This window comes from Empidonax traillii, unplaced genomic scaffold, assembly GCF_003031625.1.
Source record: "Empidonax traillii isolate 1590-97213 ecotype Southwest subspecies unplaced genomic scaffold, ASM303162v1 scaffold80:size1517328, whole genome shotgun sequence".
Lineage (NCBI taxonomy): Eukaryota > Metazoa > Chordata > Aves > Passeriformes > Tyrannidae > Empidonax > Empidonax traillii.
In genome coordinates this window covers 697345-710923 of record NW_020955273.1, presented here as the reverse complement: position 1 = coordinate 710923, position 13579 = coordinate 697345, and the positions used below count along the sequence as shown (strand labels likewise).

Genomic DNA, 13579 nt, shown 5'->3' with positions numbered 1-13579 from the left:
GGATCTGCCCTTCCTAAACCCATGTTGGCTGGGTCTGATCCCTTGTCCATCCTGTAGCTGCTGTGTGATTGCACACAGGATGATCTGCTCCATAACTCTGCCAGGCACCGAGGTCAGGCTGACAGGCCTGTAGTTACTAGGGTCAGCCTTGCATCCTTTTTTATGGATTGGGGTGATATTTGCCAACTTCCAATCATCTGGGACCTCCCCCGTGAGCCAGGACTGTTGGAAGATGATGGAGAGCGGCTTGGCAAGCTCTTCTGCCAGCTCCCTCATCACCCTAGGATGGATCCCATCTGGTCCCATAGACTTGTGAGGATCCAGATGATTCAGTAAGTCACCAACTATTTCCTCCCGGAATACAAGGGGGCTATTTGGCTTTCTATCTCTGTCTACCAGCTCCAGAGGCCAGTTGCTTTGAGGGCCATCTGTCTTACTGGTAAAAACTGAGGCAAAGTAGGTGTTAAGTACCTCAGCCTTCTCCTCATCTCTATTAACTATGTTTCCCTCCAAGTCCATCAAAGAATGGAGGTTTTCTTTGCCCCTCCTTCTGTTATTAATGTATTTATAGAAGGACTTTTTGTTGTCCTTAACAGAAGTGGCCAATTTAACTTCAAATTGCGCTTTTGCATCCCTGATTTTCTTTCTGCATGATCTAGCTGTCTTCCTGAATTCTTTGTAAGTAGCCAGCCCTTTCTTCCATAGTTGGTAAACTCTCTTTTTATCCCTGATTTCCTTCAGAATCTCCCTGTTTAACCAAGCTGGTTGTCTTCCCTGCTGGCTTGCCTTTCGGCACACCGGTACGGCCTGTAATAGTGCTGTTATTCATTTAGACCACTTAACCAGGAGAGAAAAATTTGGCCTGAGGCAAAATTTCAGTTTAGAAGTTCCAAAGTTCAGAAGTTTGTCCTGTTTATTTTTTGTTGGTTTTCGTTTGTTTGTTTGTTGTTGTTGTTGTTATTGTTTTTGTAAGAAGAAGAAGAAGGAATTTTAGAAGCAAAATTCCAGTTTAGTGGAGGAAGAGGATGTTTATGCAAGATTTCAAAATCCTGAACTTATATTTTTTTAAAGAAGTAGTAAGGATTTCACAGAATATTCTGAGTTGGAAGGGACCCTTAAGGATTATCGAGTACAACTCTTGAGTGTATGGCCCGTACGGGGATCAAACCCACAACCTTGATGTTACCAGCACCATGCTCTAAGAACTGAGCTAATCTCAGGGTCAAATCTGAGAAAAAGTATACCCACCTAAAACGAAAGTAAAAGCCTTTGACTGGACTGAGTGGAAATTCAGTATATAATATTGTTTATATTCTTTAATAAGTGATGGAAAAGGAGAACTAGATTCCTATTGCATCATGAAAATTTATCTTAGAGTAAACAGATAACTAAGTAAAAATAAATGGCAAATGGCCATGTAAGACGATTCCCATCTTGAAAGGAAACAAGCTAAATATTCACCAACTTGATTGTAGCATGCACTGTTCAGATAATAAATATTAGTTTCAAATCAGCTGCAAAACATTTAAGACAAGAGGTCACATGTCTTTGTCATAGCACATTATCCATCTGCTCTAATTTGAAATGTCTAGTAAATAACTCCACCCAAACAATACAGTATGATATTAGGCTGCAAATTCAACTACAGGAGCACAGGAACATCTATATGTACCTCAAAAGATCTAAACCAATATTTAACTTAGTTTCTCCTTCAAGTATAAAAACGTTGAGTTAAAATTACAGTAAGTTTCCCATTAGTGTTGCTACCTATAGAACTATACTTAAGCAAATTATATAGATTCTAGAATTAAATTTGTATTTTGTACATACTAAGGTACCAAGTCCCACACCTAATTCTTAAGAAGTCGCTATATATTGTATAAACTATACCAAGCAGTTGTAATTTTGCAGCCTAGGATTACATACCTCATATTTCTTTTGTAAAACTTTTGCTGGATTGGTCATAATTAAATGAATCTTCGTATAGGTACTCAAATCTACATGCTTACATTTGGACATAGGACCAGAACCACCAGATGAACCAAAAACATAACCTATTTTGCTATTTTGCTTCGCTAGAAGACTCAAGCTTGGAAAAAGCAGTAAAACTTTCTTCAAAAATTAAATTGTGAACATCTGAACTTGAAAAAAAAAAAATCTCATGCAGGTAAGCGTGGTTTTGCCTATCAAATCACCAGTAAAGACCTATCTCCTACACACTGTGACTGACAACAATTACCACTAAATAGCTCTTTTACAGTCTACATTCATAATTCTGAGACCTAGTTCCTAAGGGACAGTGATCTCTGCCCAGCTCTTGGATGACAGCACCCAAATTAAAAAAGTATCATTACCTCTTTCTTTGCTAGATCTCATAATGCATTTTCCAGAGAAAAGAAGAAATCACTTTGCAAGACAGTTAACAAGCATCACTTCCAAATACAAAACTCACTTAAAATCAGCTTTTTAGGGAGGCTAACTCTCAAAGCAATCAAATAAACATCTATTCCATTTTCAAGATCCCATTTATTTTCAGGAATTAGATGTGATGTTATTTCTTCCATATGCAGTTACTTGTATTGAATTGCTTTCTGTATTGTCTACATTTATTTTTTTTTAAATAAGGATTTAAAATAGCTAGTTCAACACATTTATCATGGACTGATTTTTAGATAAGGTAACTGCAAAAGTATCTCAAAAATACATATAATTTTTTTACTACGTTGCTGGAGAACACAGGAAACAGTAACAGGCAAATAGATGTGGTCAAATAAGATACCATGCTGAGAAAAACAGCACAAATAAGTTGTTTTGAGAAATATGGCAAACCACATTTGGTTTTCTTAAGTTTTACAGAAATTCAAAGTAAACTACTTTGAGGCTTCTATTTCTCTTGATAAAATTAGCTTTTATTCTGTCTAAATCAATCTATGTTGGAGCACTCACAGGTCTCAGATTTTCCTTTCAAGACTGTGGTAATGGCACAGTGGCTTTCCAACTTAAGTAGAAAAACCGAAGAGAGAGAGAAAAGACTATGCAACACAGAAATGAGCAGGGATACTTCATATTATATCTCCTAACAGGGAAAAACGTCAAAGCAATTCTATATATGCAATTAAAATCTCATCAAATTAATGATCTCTGTTGCCTCCAAAAGACAAGACTTTCCAAGAACTTCATTTCAGAAAAAGAAAATGAAAGGGTTAAAAGCGGGATTTGTGGTAGAGTTGTGTCTTTCTTTGTTCCCTCCCACAGAAAGACAAAGCTGTTGATGACCCTTTTATTCTACTGATTGAACAGAGAGTACCATAGACTGAATGTTGAAATTTCAAGTCTGGAACTGCTTTGAGAGCATTAAGAGTTTGGCCAGACATACACAGTCATCAGTATGGTAATAAGACAAAAAAGACCTGCTGCCAGTGCTCTGCATTATAAGCACAACAGAGTAATTTTTGCCCTTAAAAATACAAACAAGATGGGAAACTCTGAGGGAGTTTGACATAATTAATTGTACTAAACTGAAATACAGTGTGTCTTGCCTTTTTGAAGAAGTGATCCAACTCGTAAGGAGCCCCCTCGTGTGATTAAAAAGACGATACACATTGTTATCCAGATAAAACAATAAGAGTCATCTGTTGCATCTTTAGTCACATATTATTATATATTATGTCTAAAAATAACAGACATACTACAATGCTTATCTACAGCAATTCTTTACAAAATACAAGTGTTGTGAAGAATATTTGGGTCTTGCTGACCATTATTCCAAGTAGTTTGTCACAATAGCTTTAGCAGGTCATTTTGTTACTGCATCAATGTACAGTAAGTTTTAGAAATGCCAGGGCTTATTTTAGCAACATAATTTGTAGTATTAAAAATTATGTCACTTACTGATAATTAAATACCTATAAAAGAAATAATCTAATTTACATTATTTCACAGAATTATTTTCTCAAATAATAAACTAACCAGTCTCTTAAAGATCAGAAGCAATAAGAAAATAAAATCAGCATATTCATTACTCTTATACTAAAACCAGTCCCACTGTTCGAGAGAAGCAACCACTTAAACACCAACGGTAATTCCATTGGAAATTATGATATTTTCAACAACTACAATTTTGGTAAAAGCCATTAACAGTTTAACTGGTGTCTGCCAGCAGACACCTTTTCCTGGTATATTGTGCATAAATAGTATTCCCATCTGTTCTGGTTTTTTCATGGGCTTAAACCTGTCAAATTATTCCACTTGATTTCAGAGAATTCTCATATGGCAATCTATTTTATTTACTTTATCTTCAATAAAATGGTTGAGTGAGCATTAGCAACTATGAGACACAAGTTTCAATCAGTCCTCTGGCAAAGGCGTCAATCTACATTAGACCTACTATGCTGTGAGCTGCAGCCAGAAAGCTGCAGTTAGACAGGGCAACAGTGAATGAGTGAGTGAAACCTAATAAAGCAGCAGCGAAGAGAGAGAAAATTCCCCCTAGACACGACCATACACTGCTTATATAATGTGTGTGCCTAGTTCGACACACCAGTAGCTCCTTAATAAAGCTGACAGCTAAAAAGGAGCTTCAGACTCCAACTTCATTTTACATGACAACTACAGTAATGGTCCTCTGTTTTCAAGCAGGCCACATTTAGAAACCCACATTCAGTTCAGTTAAAAATTAAGAGTTCTCACTTTTCTCACTCATGTCACATAGAAAAAAGGAATCATAAAATTATTGAGATGCACACCTTCTCCTCATTTCATACAATTATTTGAAAAAAAAACAGATTTCAACTATTTTTTCCTTAAACATTTCTGTCCTAGAAACCAAAAAACAATCAGCGCATTTAAGCAATAACTCATTTCTAAAGATAGCATCATTAAGGTCTGATTCCAACAAATGTGGGGGCATCACTCCTAGATGCCATCAAAATACATCCCAAAGCACAAACTCTGTAGTAGGTGATCCAAGTTCATATTTGATATGGGCTCTAAAAAGCAGATCAGACCATTAAGACTATACTTAATGTTTAACTGAAAAGAAAAGCTGTCCAGTTTAAATGTATTATTTGATATTACATATAACCATATCCAAAATTTACTGCATCATAGTTCCAGGCCACAAATTTTGTTCTATCAATGTACAGTACTTTTGACAAAAGCTGCCTCCAAATTCCCTCCAAATCAGTAATTTACAGCTATGCAATGACCCTGGAAAGATGATTCAAAATTCTGCAATACATAGTGTCTCTGTTCTAATACAATTCCATTAAAATGTAAAGTACTGTTTATGTTTCAGATTCTTCCTGGTAGAAACTATATTGAAAACAAAGCTAATCAATATCCAACTAAGCACTTCTTGCATACCATCGGGTTTTTTTCCGCATTATGCTATATATCCTCCTCCCATTCACCTACAGCACTATGAAAACTTATTTGCCTTCTGACCAGACATGGGGAAGGGTTAGACTTCTTTGTGAACAAAGTTAATGTCAATCCATTACCCAGCTGATGTAAACATCATATGTTTCACATGCTGGTTGTCAACATGGTCACCAGCAAAGTGACCTTATGCAGCTCTTGAGAGGATTTCAGTTCAGCCGCAAGATAACTGTATGAGATATTCTTCTGTACTAATTTAACAATATGATGATGCTTGCCCTATGCAAAATAAGCATATATATATACTGAATATTTAGTAGTATAAAAAATGTGTACATGTACAACACATGCACGAGTCATGATGTTTAAAGTCCTATAGTATCAGAAAGAAATAGCAATGAGCACAATCTTCTCCAAACTGCCAACACAGAAGAATTAGATCAATTTAATAGTAATTAATACCAGGATTTATTTAGTGTTTTTTAAAAGCCTAATTAACTCAGAAAACGCAGATGTACCACTAACAGTCCCCCAAACTGTCCACTTAAATCAGCAGTAAAAGATAGAACATTTTTCTCTCCTTTCGCATTTTTCCAATATGGATTTTTGTCTTGGTTTCAGTTTTTCCAACTCTAATTCAGTTTTCTAAATCTTTTTCCTAAACAGTTAAGTGCTCCATTGAGAGGACAAAAAGTAGACAGAATTTTTCTCTCTGATAATTAAAAATGTACTTGTAAATGCAATTTTATTTTATGCATATTTATCACTACATTTACGTCCAAATCTCAGGTTTTAATCAGTGCAAAGACACCATATCCTGCCCTAAAAAACTATCAATTCTAAATGACATACTGAAGAACTAGAATACAGAATTTACTACTGTTTCCTCTTGGACTACCAAAACATTCCCTCTCCACTTTCACATACTGCAAGAAACAGAGGGCAATGCTAAAAAGGCCAAAAAGATTTTGACTTTCTTTACAGAAAGCATTTTTATAGATTTCATTTAACCTAAAGTTACAGAAGAAAATAATAAAGAGACTAGCAGTTACTTTCCTTCACATGCCTTAAGTTTCAGACATACTGGAATTCAATAAAATTTTACTGCCAAACTATTATGGATGTACAAGTCATTATTACTGCATTTCTGGCATTATTTGGTACAGAACATAGTAAACTTCCAGAAAAAATATCCTTTAAAAAATAAAACTCTCTTGCTGGCTCAACAGATTTCAGTTACTACACAGTTTCTGTCAAACCGAACAGTTCGCCAGAATACTGACACTGTCTATGAAGAAAATGTCTAACATGACTGTGTACAATTTACACCATTCAGATGTTTACAAATATGTGATAGAAATTCAGACATATTTCCATTGCTGCATGGACAGCAAAAAAATCAGAGCTTTTTTACTGTTTTCTCCATTGGGTAATGAAAGGAAAAACCACTGTTTTGCAAACATATTACTACATACAAACATACAGTCATATAAAAATTTGCATATGAGGTCAATAATATCTAGTTTCCCTGTGTAGTGCTGTATATCCTTTGATTTACAACACTACTTCAGCTAACCTTTCTTCTCTTTCTGGTTTCACCATATTCATACTGTACCCTTCTGATCAGTGCCTTAAGTCCTCGGAAAACGGTGAAGTTAAATCAGAATAAAGGAATTTTCCTTTCTTATTACCCAGTGAGTAAAGACAATCACAGTGAAACACATACCAGGACAGTCTTGTTTTGCACTACTTCGAATTAGGTTAAAAAGGTCTGTGCTTCCTCCCAGAGGGTGAAACTTTAGAAAACTTGTAATAAACATAGTTTCAGAACTAATTAATGTCACCATCATTAACTCCTCTGAAACTACTTCATCTTTTTTGGCCTTCTGAGGCATCAATACATTAAGATGGATATATTAATATTATGGAACATCTCATAATGCCTTAGCAGTCACTGCACATGGCATATAGGGAAACAATACATATTTCCTTCAGAAAAAGTGGTGGACATAGAAGCAGCTGGACCCCTATTATGATGAGTAAGATTTTTGTACCCTGTTGAAATCTGCATCTATAAAATTTAGTAACAGGTCTAGTTGAGCATATTTTGCAATTTATATGGAAAAATATTGCCTAAAATTTTGAATTTGGAAAATTCTGGGAATATTCTCAAAAAATTTTATACCCCCGTAGAAAAAGTAAAATGTGAATGACTGCAACATTCAATACATAGATTAATTCTTTGTTGGAATAGCAAGTATGAAAAATCTGAAATAAATGTGACTGGCTTGCTAAACTTTCATCTTACACAAATTCCTTCAGAATCTCCTTTTCCAGATCTCTCTAAGTTAAAAACACCTGGTAGCCAGTTGTACATGATTCACTGAAGATGGCTGAGAAGGTCTGGAGCAAAGCCAGTGAGTACAGGCATGATAAGTCCACAGGTGATAACATACCCATTAATGGTATGGCTCCACAGGCAGATTCACCCTGTTAACGCACAAGGCAGTTGAAACAAGATTTAAACTCATGGTCCTTGACATCCTGGTATATTCCTGGTTACCAAAGGAACAAAGATCATCCCAGTTTCAAGAAACTAGGAATATCCAAACTCAGGGATTCTTTACTATTTAATCTTGCTTTTTAAAATTAAAATTTATTACAAGAAATACAGACTAAAAATGCTTTTTAAACATATTAGCCTAATTTTTATACTCCTAATGCAGTTAATGTAACAAAACTATACAGTGAAACTTAGCTCCAGAGTTCGAGAGACCTTGGTCAGAGAACCATGTTTTTATTCTTTTTCGTGGTAGAAGCTGAAAGACCATGTAGGGAAAACCTAAATGATTTAAATATTCTCTGCTATCTAGTCATAACACAAGCAGTCATACATCTCAGTGAATCAGGGGAAGCAGAGACCAGCTAGATGAACACGAATTGGTAAGCAAGAACAGCAATTCCAGAAGAAAAGCATGTTGGGGAAAAAAAAAAAAAAACCAAAACAAAACCACAGTAAAAAAACTGAACAAACTGTTAAGATTTGTAATGTTTGACCTGTACTCACCTACTTCTTCTAAGACTCAAAAAGACCTTTTAACTTCAACCTTGAACTGAAATGATGTCCAAAATCAATTCCAGTACCACCATCCTGACAAAACAGAGAGAAATGTTTACAGCTATTTAGACATCATTTCATGAAAACAACACAGAAACCGGCATTATCACTCCCTCTAGTTAGTGCCAGATCTGCATATGCTGATTCACAAGTATTCTGAAAGAAAAACAAAGGATTTGTAATACTTAGTTTTTTGATTTTGACATAAAGCTGTTTAAAAGACCGAGCAAGTTGGAAGAGAGATCCTCTTAACAAAAAGTCAGCCTAAATGTAGTCCACAAGAAATAGAATTGTTCACCAAGTTTCTGTCTTGCAGTAGAGTGACAGTTAAGGCATCACTCAAATTCTAGCCTTACTATTTTTGTTCTATTTTTATTATTATGGTACCCAAGGGCAAACAAAAGGAAGGCTTCCCTGAAGTAGTTTGTTCCAGACAGGGAACCGCACACAATATCACGAAGTTCACAGGGTCATCTGAAGGAAGAAACAGAAGCTGGGAGACAGCATGCCAATGAAATTTAAATGTATACGTATTTTAGGAAGGACAAAAGGACAAGCAAAAAGAAAAAAAAAAAACCAGCTTTGAAGCTGAGACTGGAAGACTGCAATGAAGAGGAACAGCTGGACAAGGCAGAAGAAATAAAGAACATGCAGGTCCACAGAATATTTAGATTACATCTATGCCTGAGCACATTTCTCTTTCCTGAAATCAACTGGCGGAGATAAACCTACATCTATGCTAGTATACTCACACATGGTCCGAAACAGAGGGGCTGCATACAAATTGTCTAATGGAGATGGTCAAATAAATGTCTGGGAATTTTCTGGAACAATGTTACTTTGCAAAAACCTAAACCATGGCAGAGACCTGGAAATATTTCCAAGCATTGCTTAATTTACTAATATAGACACAGACTTAATGCCTGAACCTCTGCTACCTCTGAAGTAGATCCTACCAGCCTCTCGATGGTGCCTCTTGGCACTTCTCTCTTGCTGACAAGGTCAGACAGAAGCACGCTAAAGAGTAAAATGAATGTAGAATTTTATAAAGAAAAGACTGCTTTCCCACAGTTTAAGAAAAAAAATCAGTGTTCCAACTGGCATTATTAATACATACTTTGTTACAAGATGTTTGGCCATTTAAAAGAGCTGCAGTTCTAACTTCTTCCTTTGTTTGTAGAGTGTTAACAAAACCTGCTGGGAAGGTCGAAGTTCCTAGAAAACTGAAAGCTACCTGGCAGCCTCTGTAGTAGAGAAAGTGAAGAAGGAAGAGCAAAGAATGACAGGCTGGAGGAATAAACACTACATGAAACCCCTGCACAGTAGGACAGCATTGGGAAATGAGAAGGAAATCTTATGAGCCCTTAATACAAAGCAAAAAAGAGAAGAAAATGTTAAAAACAGGTAAGGTTCCTAAGGCAAATATGAGGAGGTGAAGGTGGGTGGCAATTCTTAAAAGTTGTTGGAAAGTAAAATACGTGTCAATGAAACTTTGCTTGATGGTCATGTGGTCACCCTGTATCCACAATGGAAATGTCCAACCGATTGAGAGAGAAGCATTCACCTTACTGTCCTATTTCCCATTAAAAGATTGCAACTTTGAATCTTTGAGGCTTCTTGTGCACCTGAATTCTAGAAATACACATTACAATTATTTCTTCAACAATACCTGTTATGTTAATACATAAGCCTCAAACACAAATATTCTGTATTTCTCTTTTTTCCTACATTTCATTATGACAAAATACTTTCAAATTATCAGGTTTCTTAGCTTGGATTATAATAAACATAACATTTTGCCTTCACCTCAGAAATAAAGCCAAAACAATAATAGTTATTATATATGAAATCTTACATCAAAACATGACCTATTTTGCTGAGATATAGCCTTTTTAGAAAAAATGTTTCATTATGATATTTTTTGGTAATTATTCCTAATATGAAAACAACCATAACCATTAGTCTTGATGATTAAAATTTTATCTTTGGTCTATTTTTGGATTTCTATACTTTTTCAGAAGTCAGTAAGAAATATTCAGAGTGGTGAGGATAGCATAAAGTAGATGTGACAGATGTATCACAGGTCTTACCTATCAACTTCTTTTTACCAGTGCAAATTTTCACCTTTGGAAACTTATATTTTGACCTATGTTTCATTTATGCTACATTCCAGTGTGGTTTACTTGACGAAGGCAGCTGACTCCTAAAAAAAATCATATTACTTCTGTTATAAACATTGATTTTTTTTTTTTAATTTTTATTTGCATCCTAAAACCTGGACCTGAATCATTTGAGTTATTCCAGTTTAACAATAACATTTCTCTACCTTTTCTCCACCTAAGCCAGCATATTCCATCCCTAGAACTCCAGCAGGCAGATCTTTAATGTCATTGTTTACCTATCCCATTCTCACAGTGCTTATAGATACATGCTTTCCATTCTTCAATAACTAACAATTCCATCTGAATTCCATCTGAAACTTAAAAATGTGTAATCAAATTCACAGAACTTGCTAACCAAAGCCTTAAAAGCATCCTGACAGAATGTTAATTGCCATGGTTGTGTCAGAAATCACTAGAACATTTAATTCAAAATGAAAGTCAAATTCTATCCTGGATGAAGACTTTCCTTTGAAACTTGACTGAAATGAACACAATGCCCATGTGCTGCAAGCCATTTCCTTTACCTCATTCCTTTACTTGCTGCAATTATCTCTTAGCTTATTTTATGTTAGATCACAAATCATTAAGGTAAGTTTACCTGTTATACATTTGAATTCTGCCTCTATGACAACATTATGATTTGAGACTACATGCTCTTATTCATTATCCTGCCTTACTGGTGACCTTTGATATTTTTAAAAATGTAAATAACCCCACTAAACCAAATTGCACCACAGCACTTTTGCAGTTCTACTATTTGAATAGATCAAGTTGTTATGATGTGTCTCTATTTCCTGTCAGACCTACTTGTTCACTTATCTTCTATAGTACATATGGTTCAAACTGCATTACTGCTTTAAGTGAGTATTTGTATCCCAACGAAGCACTAATCACCAAACATTCAGGAAAATTTTAGAACATGGTTGAGGGCTATCTATATAAGTTATTATTAGGCATACTTGTTTCGAATCAGATAGATTGGGTAAAAGACACAACTGGTTTTGGTAAAGCAAGAAGTACTTGCTAGAGGGACTATTATTTTAAAGACACAGACATTCACTGGTATCAGTCCTTCCATCTTTCTATGATATAGCCCTAACATAATTGAAAACAAAATTCTTAATTCACAACAAGACTTCTGAGCAAGTAATAAATTGCACTACCTCGATGGGACATGCTGAATTATATTTGAAAATAAATCATTTACACAAAACCTATAATGTAAATCTTCTAAAATAACTAAAAAATTGTGTAAAGTTACTTAATAATCAGACCATGTATTCTTAATTATACTTAAGCTACTTCAAGTCATTTAATTTACACTACAAAAATATGCATTTTTAAAGAATATTATGGAATTACAGAACTGAAAATAGGTAAAAAAGACTTTTCTTCTTGATTCCAAGTACTGTTAGACACTTTCTGAGATGGATGATACCCAAAAGTTCACACCAGATGAGCACTACTGAATGCCGTTATAATTAATAAGAACATGCAGAATAAATCCATAGTTATAATCAGTCCAAAGCTAAATGAGCCTATGAAAAGACCTTCATACCACTGTGATCACATTAGCCAATTTTTACATACTACTCTACGTTACTACTTCAACATATGAAGGCTGGTTTAGATTATTATTGTGTCCAAACAGAAGTTCTGTGGTGGTGGGAAAAGCAAATATTTTTTCGCCTGGAACTGAAAAAATAATGAACTCCTGAATGCCTCTTTAGCTCTCAACTTTCCCCAACTACATATTTCTCAAATTTTTCAACAAATGCTTTGTACTTATAAAAGTTATATTATATACCATAAAAATTATTCTTGAATTTTTACAACATGGAATTTGCTAAGCAAGACACCAATACTACATTAATCCAGACAACATGTAACTGTGCAAACAAATAAGCCAAGGATAATAATAAAATTTACAAAAAATCATTAAAAATTTACTATTAGAGGCCTTGGAAATTGCCCGGTGACAGAAGAAATGTCAGCATGGGCTAAATACATCATCTGCTTCCAATGTCCCATTCACATTGTAACTGATGCACAGGTTGCATATAACTCCTCTTGGTGGGGAGAGGCTGGGTGGGATGTTGTTCCATTTAGGTCTTACTTATCATAAAGATTAATAGAACACTGATTACATGTACTTATCAAAGCACACTGGAGAAAATGGAGACAGTACCAATGAATGGGAAGCCGGGAGCAATGGAAAAATCATCCCTCCTCACCTCTTTTCTTCCAAAACCTCCACAGCAGCGTTGTCTGAATGGTTGGGTATACAGACTAAACCACCCCCGAGGCAAGTCTAACTTGCCCTTACATGATAGATAACTGTGCTGACACTAATCTTATAAGTATGCACAATACCAATATCATATTCATGGAGATTCCTGAACAATTTATCCAATGTGCACAGACACCATGCCTTACTTTCTCTTCAGGCATGTCTGTCTTTTGAAAACACATATTTTATTGTAAGACAGTTCAGAAGAAAACCACTTTCCATTTGTTGTATTTTCTTATTATAATAAACTGCAACAGCCTACAGTAATTGGGGGAGAAAAATATAAACAAATATGAAAGCAAAGAACTATTCCTAAATACTTCATTCTACAATACCACAAATACAATGACACTGCGGTCTTCTGAAATATTTCCAAAATTACAATTTGTTTCTCTCTTGTGATGTGATTAGAAGGGACTCAGGAATACTATCAGATGAGAATGCAGAACAACTTTAAAAAGTATTATCTCATAAGAGCACATATATGGTGGTCGTCCTGGGTTGTGTTATATGTCTAGTTATTTCCTGTAAGGAGTCAAAAAGCACCTAACCCTTCTGCCATGATACATGCACCATATCCCAGACTCTTCCACTCACACTGAGCGGTTGACTAGTACAAACTGCATAAAG

The 13579-nt window shown here is 35.2% G+C and overlaps 1 protein-coding gene across 4 annotated transcripts in view; it reads right to left on the bottom strand.

The window, feature by feature from the left end:
• The window catches only part of FOXP2 (forkhead box P2), a 406115-nt gene that overhangs the window by 274886 nt on the left and 117650 nt on the right, over positions 1–13579 (bottom strand). For all 4 annotated transcript variants that reach the window (XM_027880938.1, XM_027880943.1, XM_027880940.1 and 1 more), the window contains exon 3: positions 8447–8530. The gene's annotated coding sequence lies outside the window, so the exon portion shown is untranslated. The remainder of the gene's footprint in view (positions 1–8446; positions 8531–13579) is intronic.